The following is a 6572-nucleotide window of genomic DNA, read 5'->3' as shown; positions in this document are numbered from 1 at the left end:
TGAGGAAGGATGTTCCTAATCTTAAGTTAGAAATAGGAACACAGGCCCAACTGGCACAGACAAAAGACAGCCAAGGGACCAGCACCTGAGGGCAGCCTCTGCTAGTCTGGGTTGGGAAGCTGAGTTCCTCTCGGGTACAGAACATCAACGAGTGGACATCGATAACATTCATCCTCTCCCTCTCCTCTCTCTGTGCCCTCTCTCTGCAAGGCTTAGGACACACAAGGAAAGGAACTGTGAGGAACTGGGCATTGGGAGTTTAAAAACAGAGATAAGGGGTGGGTGGGTGGGGATTGCATTCACTAAGTATGAGGGAACAGGAGACTGGCCAGTGCTGGATCAAGTTGGATCCTGCAGTGTAATGTCTAGACATCTGTACTGGCTAGTTTTGTTTGTCAACTTGACACAGGCTGGAGTTATCACAGAAGGTAGCTTCAGTTGGGGAAGTGCCTCCATGGGGTCCAGCTGTGGGGCATTTTCTCAATTGGTGATCAAGGGGGTAGGGCCCCTTGTGGGTGGTGCCATCCCTGGGCTGGAGGTCTTGGGCTCTATAAGAGAGCAGGCTGAGCAAGCCAGGAGAAGCAAGCCAGCAAGGAACATCTCTCTCCATGGCCTCTGCATCAGCTCCTGCTTCCTGACCTGCTTGAGTTCCAGTCCTGACTTCCTCTGGTGATCAACAGCCATGTGGAAGTAAGCTGAATAAACCCTTTCCTCCCCAACTTGCTTTCATGGTCATGCTGTTTGTGTAGGAATAGAAACCCTGACTAAGACAACATCCTACTGCAGAGATGATCAAAGGATAATTGGAAGGGCTAAGGAAAGGGGTGCTATAGAACACCACGGTGGGTCTACGCTGACATCCACGACAAGCTCCTGAAGGGCCAACAAGTACTTGGGTGAGACCACACCCAGGGAGGGAAATGAGAGGTATTCCTCCCCCTCCTCCTCTCCAGCTCAGCAATGGTCACCCAGGTCCTCCGGAGTGTCCCCATGAGAAGACTCCTCTCTCTCAACCTGTCCTGGTACTGGGGAATGGGCAGGGGAAGAAGTCAGCCCATGTCCGATTTTAAAAGGCAGGGTATCTGTCTCCATCAAAAGTTCCAGCATGAAGTGTCCCTGTAAAGAGATGCCAGCGGCCCAGCATAAACCAGTGTGCCCAGGTCTAGAACAGTGAAGAAAAAGTAGCTGTCACGTCCCTGAACCAGTCACATGAATTTCCTGCCCGCGGCCTGGGCACTGGAGAGGGGTGACTACTCCCTTCACAGTCTGCATCTGAGGACTGTCTGAGCATCCCTAGAAGGACAAGTGTCCCTCTCTCCACTGTTTCAGACAGTGAGATGCACTGAGGTGCCAGTTTTTCTTGGAGAAAAGGGTGAGAAGCTGGGCTGGGGGGGGAGCATTTTGCATTGGATCAGCTGAGCAAGGAGGGAGCCAAGAGCTTTTTATTCAGTTGCACAGGGACTCCTGACAAGGGTCAGGAATGGGGTGACAACAGCATGGTCCTTGAGAAGCAGGGAGAGGAACATGAGCTGGTTTCCCATTCCCCTGGGCAATCCTGAATTCTGAATCCTGAGAAGGCCTGAGATCAGCAGGCATCTGAGTGGCCTTGAGGACATTCCTCATGTGACAAATCTCCTCATATGACAGAGCTCCAGACCACATGGTCACCCTCCTGGAACCCATCCAGTTGCTTTTCCTGGTCAGTCCTGAGTCCTTTCCCTCGTGTGTGGATCAGACTATCTCGCCCTATGGGGCAGGCTACGCAGCGCGGGTTGAGAAATCTCGGAAGGCTCCCTCATTCCTCTGCTGTTTAAACTTGCTCAAGGAGTTGCAAGGGTGGTAATCGAGAGGAATCTCATGAGAGTTTTGCCCAGTATTTCTCCAAGCTCTCAAGCTTCAGTACGCACTCGACTTTTCCTGTAAGAAGGGTAAACAGAGGTCAAAGTGGCAGACTGTTGCCAAGCTAGGCTGGGTGGTAATCAAAAATGCACTGCGTCGCAGGGTTCAATGAACTGAGGTTGAGGTGAAGTTTACAATACATGAGACTGAAGACATAAAGGGAGCTAGAAGGAGGCTTCTGGAGAACCCCTCTAATGACAAGATAGTTCAAATTAAGAGACCTTGGCAGAGGTGGGCGGATTTCTGAGTTCAAGGCCAGCCTGGTCTACAAAGTGAGTTCCAGGACAGCCAGAACCCCTCTAATGACAAGATAGTTCAAATTAAGATACCTTGGAACCTGACCATGAGGCATCAACTCTCGCCTAATGAACAGTGGATGAAATAAGAGGAGGATAAGCCTGTCTTGAAGTCAGGTAGTGGAGGTACACACCTGTAGTCCCAGCACTTGGGAGGCAGAGGCAAGTGGATCTCTTGAGTTCGAGGCTAGCCTAGTCTACAGAATGAGTTCCAGGACAGCCAGAGTTAAACAGAGAAACTTTGTCTCAGGGGCAGGGGGAGACAACAAAAATCTACCCTGAGCCATGTTTGAAGAGGTTATTCAAAGAAAAGTGAGAGGAGACTGGCGGATGTAGATCAGTTTTGTACTTAAGATTTGTGGATGTGTTGGTCTGGGTGTGTTTATGATGTTGCTTCAACCTGAATCACAATTTAAAAATGATTTTTTTTTCTGCAGATGTCTCACCCTAGATGAATGTCTATTTAATCTAAATTATAAATTAGAATGTATTTAAGCTATTAAGTCATAACAGGGATGGGAGCAAACAGTATGGATGGAGTGAGGGCCCATAGACTCAGGCTGCTTCTTGACCAGGTAAGCAAAAGCTCATAGATAGCTCATGCCAGCCTCAAGCCCACAGCAATCCTCCTGCCTCAATTTCCCAAGTTCTGGGATTATAGGTATGAACCACTGTGTCATGCACCCCTTTTCTGCCCTACGGAGAAAGTTGTAGACAACCAAGTTTCCCTGAGATTCAGAAATAGTTTGCTGCCCGTAAACAGAGGAGAGCAAACCAAGTTCTAAGACCAAGGCGAGGGCCTGCGTAAAGGCTGGCTTGAGGCAGCCAGGAACCCTAGTGGTCACAGGCACCTGAGCGGAGCAGAGCCTGGATGCCTGCGTGAGATCCTTCCCTCAATGTCTGCATCCAGCCGAATTTCCATTACCAAACTGGGTTATCTCCTTAGAACCTGGAAAAGGGATAGACATTCGTGAAAGATGAGACAGGCCGGTGAAAACCCCCAGAGATTCAGTTTCTGTTTGTGAATTGAGAAGTGGTGGCTCTTTATCCCTTTGTCCCTTCTACCTTCCAATCCCAGATCTAGAACTCGGTCAACATTGTTGGCAATGGCTTCTCTTACAATGATAAATTTTCACAATGAAAAAAAGCTTAAGTAAATTATGATGTAGTTTCAAAAGGAGTGATCATGGACAACTTACTTGTGTTTTGGAATGACATCCAAGGTCATAAGAAAGTATTCACCACATACTGCAGAGTCTAACTAGGATAAAATGAATTTTAAAAATAGCAGTGGTCATTTCTAGGCAACTCCAGGTGATTTTCAGCTCGGCCTATTTTTTTTTTCTGCGATATTTGGTATTTGTCATATTTGAAAAACAGTTGCCTGAGGCAAGACAGCAGTCTGTCTTTCTGAGACTTGAGGTTTGTTTGATCCTAGACTCAGAGACTCCTCTGCAACCCAGCAGGCCATCATGGACTCCTCCATACAGTGAGGATGTCATATTAATGGCTCCCTCATGGCTTCCTCCCTGCAGGGTCTGGCTGTAGGGTGAGAACTATGGTGGAGTGTGTGCTGAGTGTGACAAGAGCCGTATTGAGGGGGATAGCAGCTCCCAGCGATTCAAAGGAATGGACCAGGGAGTGGGGAGGTCATGAAGCAAAGCTGGAGGGAAATGGCATTGAGGTGAGCTTTTTAAGTGGGTGAAGAAAGAAAGAAAGGGAGGAAAGAAGGAAGGAAGGAAGGGAGGGAGGGAGGGAGGGAGCAAGGGAGGGAGAGAGGAAGGAAGGAAGAAAACAACAAAGCAAGCATGTCTACCATGCACTTAGCACCCAGAGGCCAAGCCTGTGACCATATATTATCTCAGTTAACTCTCATATAAACTTGTGTGTGTGTGTTGTATATAAGTGTCTCTGTGTATGTGTTGGATACAAGTGGGTGGGTGTGTTGGATACAAGTGAGTGTGTGTGTGTTGTTCACAAGAGTCTGTGTGTGTGAAGGACAGAAGTTGGCACAGGCTGTCAAGACGGCTCTACACCTGTTTTTTGAGACAGAGCCTCTCCCTGAACTTGGAGTTCACCTTTCAGCTAAACTGATTGGTCATGGTTGTTTTGTCTGTATTTGTCAACCTGACACAAGCTAGAGTCATCTGGGAAGAGGAACATCAGTTGGGAAATTACCTCCATCGGGACCGCTTCTGGGCAAGTCTGTGGGCTGCCTTCTTGCTTAATGATTGGTGTGCGAAAGCCCAGTCCACTGGATTACGGTGCCACCTCTGAGCAAGTGGTCATGTATGGTATGAGAATCAGGCCGAGGATGGCATGAAGAACAAGCCAGTGGCCAGACTCCTCCTCCCTCTGCTTCTGTTCCTTCCCTGTTTGAATTCCTGGTTTGTTTTCCCTCAATGACCAACTGTGACCAGTATAAGCCACATAAACTCTCTCCTCTCCAAGTTTCTTTTATCACAGCAATGGGAAGCACACCAGAACAGATGGTGAGCCCCAGGATCCTCAGAGCTCCACCCCACCCCACTCCACTGGAGCTCCAAACTCAGGACCTCATATTTATACAGCCAACATCTTACATGCCAAGCTGCCTCTCAGGCCCAGCTCTCGAACTCAGATAATCTCATGGGGTCAGTGTTCATGATCATAAGAAGAAACTAGTGTTCAGAGTGATTACTCGCCATGGAATTACGCTTGAGTATCAGGATTGTGATACAAAGAAAAAAAATCTGGTTAATTCACAGACCTTAATGGTGCTTTGCCTGGTATGGCCACCAGGTGGCAGCAGGGCCCTAGGCCTCACCTCTGTCCCCACTATGGCTCTCCTCCAAAGGGGTCCTAAACTGGCACCGCTTCCCCACCCTAATCCCCTTCCCTCTGGGTAGCTGAAAGCTCTTGTCTGGCTCTGCCAACAGATCCTAACCCCCAGGGGCTGGTGGAGCCGAGTCCTCTGAGAAGCAGGCAGAAACTACACCTCTGTGTAAGCCTTCTGGAAAAGAAGAGGTGGGGCTGAGCTCACAGAGGTCAGCAGCTCTGATGCTCACTCTGTCCCTGAGGAAAGGAGATGGGGGTAGGGAGTTGGTGAATTACTGTGGTGTGGCCTAAAAAGGGGGGACTGGTAAAACCTTTAGAGAGTCAAAATAGGCCCCCTGTATCCTCCAAGCTTGCCCTCTGATTGGCCTCTCTGTTTCTGGGCCAAGAGCTAGGAAGGGGAGTGTGGCCTCAGGTAAACATTGCTGGTCAGTAGCTCTCCCTGTAATTGGAGCTCTGTGATACAGGTCTCTTCTCCTTGAGGCCTCCTTTGGAAAACCAGCAGCCTCAGCTCTTGGAAGCGTCCACCAAATGCTATGCCTGCTTCCGGCCTCTGAAGGGAGAATTCACGCCTTGCCTCTCACTTTCTGTGCTGACCTCACTGTCTTCTGTCAATGCCTTCCCGGCAATCAGAGCCTAAGCTCCACACCCCTCCCCCAATGGGACCCTGTTGCTGGACACCCAGACATATTCACCAAGTCCACTCTACCTCTTCCTACATCTGCCGTTGATTGATGCCTTCTTGCTTATCGTTCTTAACTGTGGATGCCTGTCAGCCTCAGCACCCTCGCCCAGGCCCAGACACCGGCCGGCCTGCCTTAACAACAGGCTGCTTGGCCAGCATCAGGTCCCACGCCATTTTTGGATGACCGGTTTCTCGGATCACTCTACCTGGTACCAGAGTCAACAATGAGGTCACTGCCAGGAGCAAGAACAAGTAGATGACAGGCAGCCATCGCTTTGCCAGGTAGCCCAGAGGGTGAGGTTATTACGGGACAACAGGAAGAATATGCTGGCACCTACCCATCTGTGGAAAAAAGTTTGTTAGGAGAATGTTAGGGGAAGAGAATGCTGGGCTGCTGGGGTTGTCCTGGGGACCAACAGTTCACAAGCCCCCTCTGGGCTTCTATAGGTGTTCTTCAGGGTTAGAAGCATTGTGGTGAGGGCTGGACTCCCTACCCCCACCCCCATGGAGAGCCTGCCTATGACTCTCTAATCCACTAACAGGCATTCCCCAAGGGCCTATTAGTCCCATTTTCCCAAGGAACGTTTGCAGATCTCAGGCTGCCAGACTCCCAGACACCAGAGGGGTTCAAAAGATGTATACAGGTACATCCCCACCTGTATAATGGGTACACCTTTAGTAAATGCATCCCTTTCCCTCCATATCCTTAGCGGCACACATTACCCCAAAGGAATTTTCTCCTTGCTTCCCTCCTAATGCCCAGTGACTTGACAGCCTGGCTGTGGAGAGCTGTGGGCTACTCACCAACCACATGATAGGAAACATCCTGCTGCAAAGGCCTGATCTCTGTCTCTGTCTCTCCCTCCCTCCCCCCTCCC

This window comes from Mastomys coucha, unplaced genomic scaffold (assembly GCF_008632895.1).
Source record: "Mastomys coucha isolate ucsf_1 unplaced genomic scaffold, UCSF_Mcou_1 pScaffold21, whole genome shotgun sequence".
NCBI lineage: Eukaryota > Metazoa > Chordata > Mammalia > Rodentia > Muridae > Mastomys > Mastomys coucha.
This window is presented reverse-complemented; position numbering follows the sequence as displayed.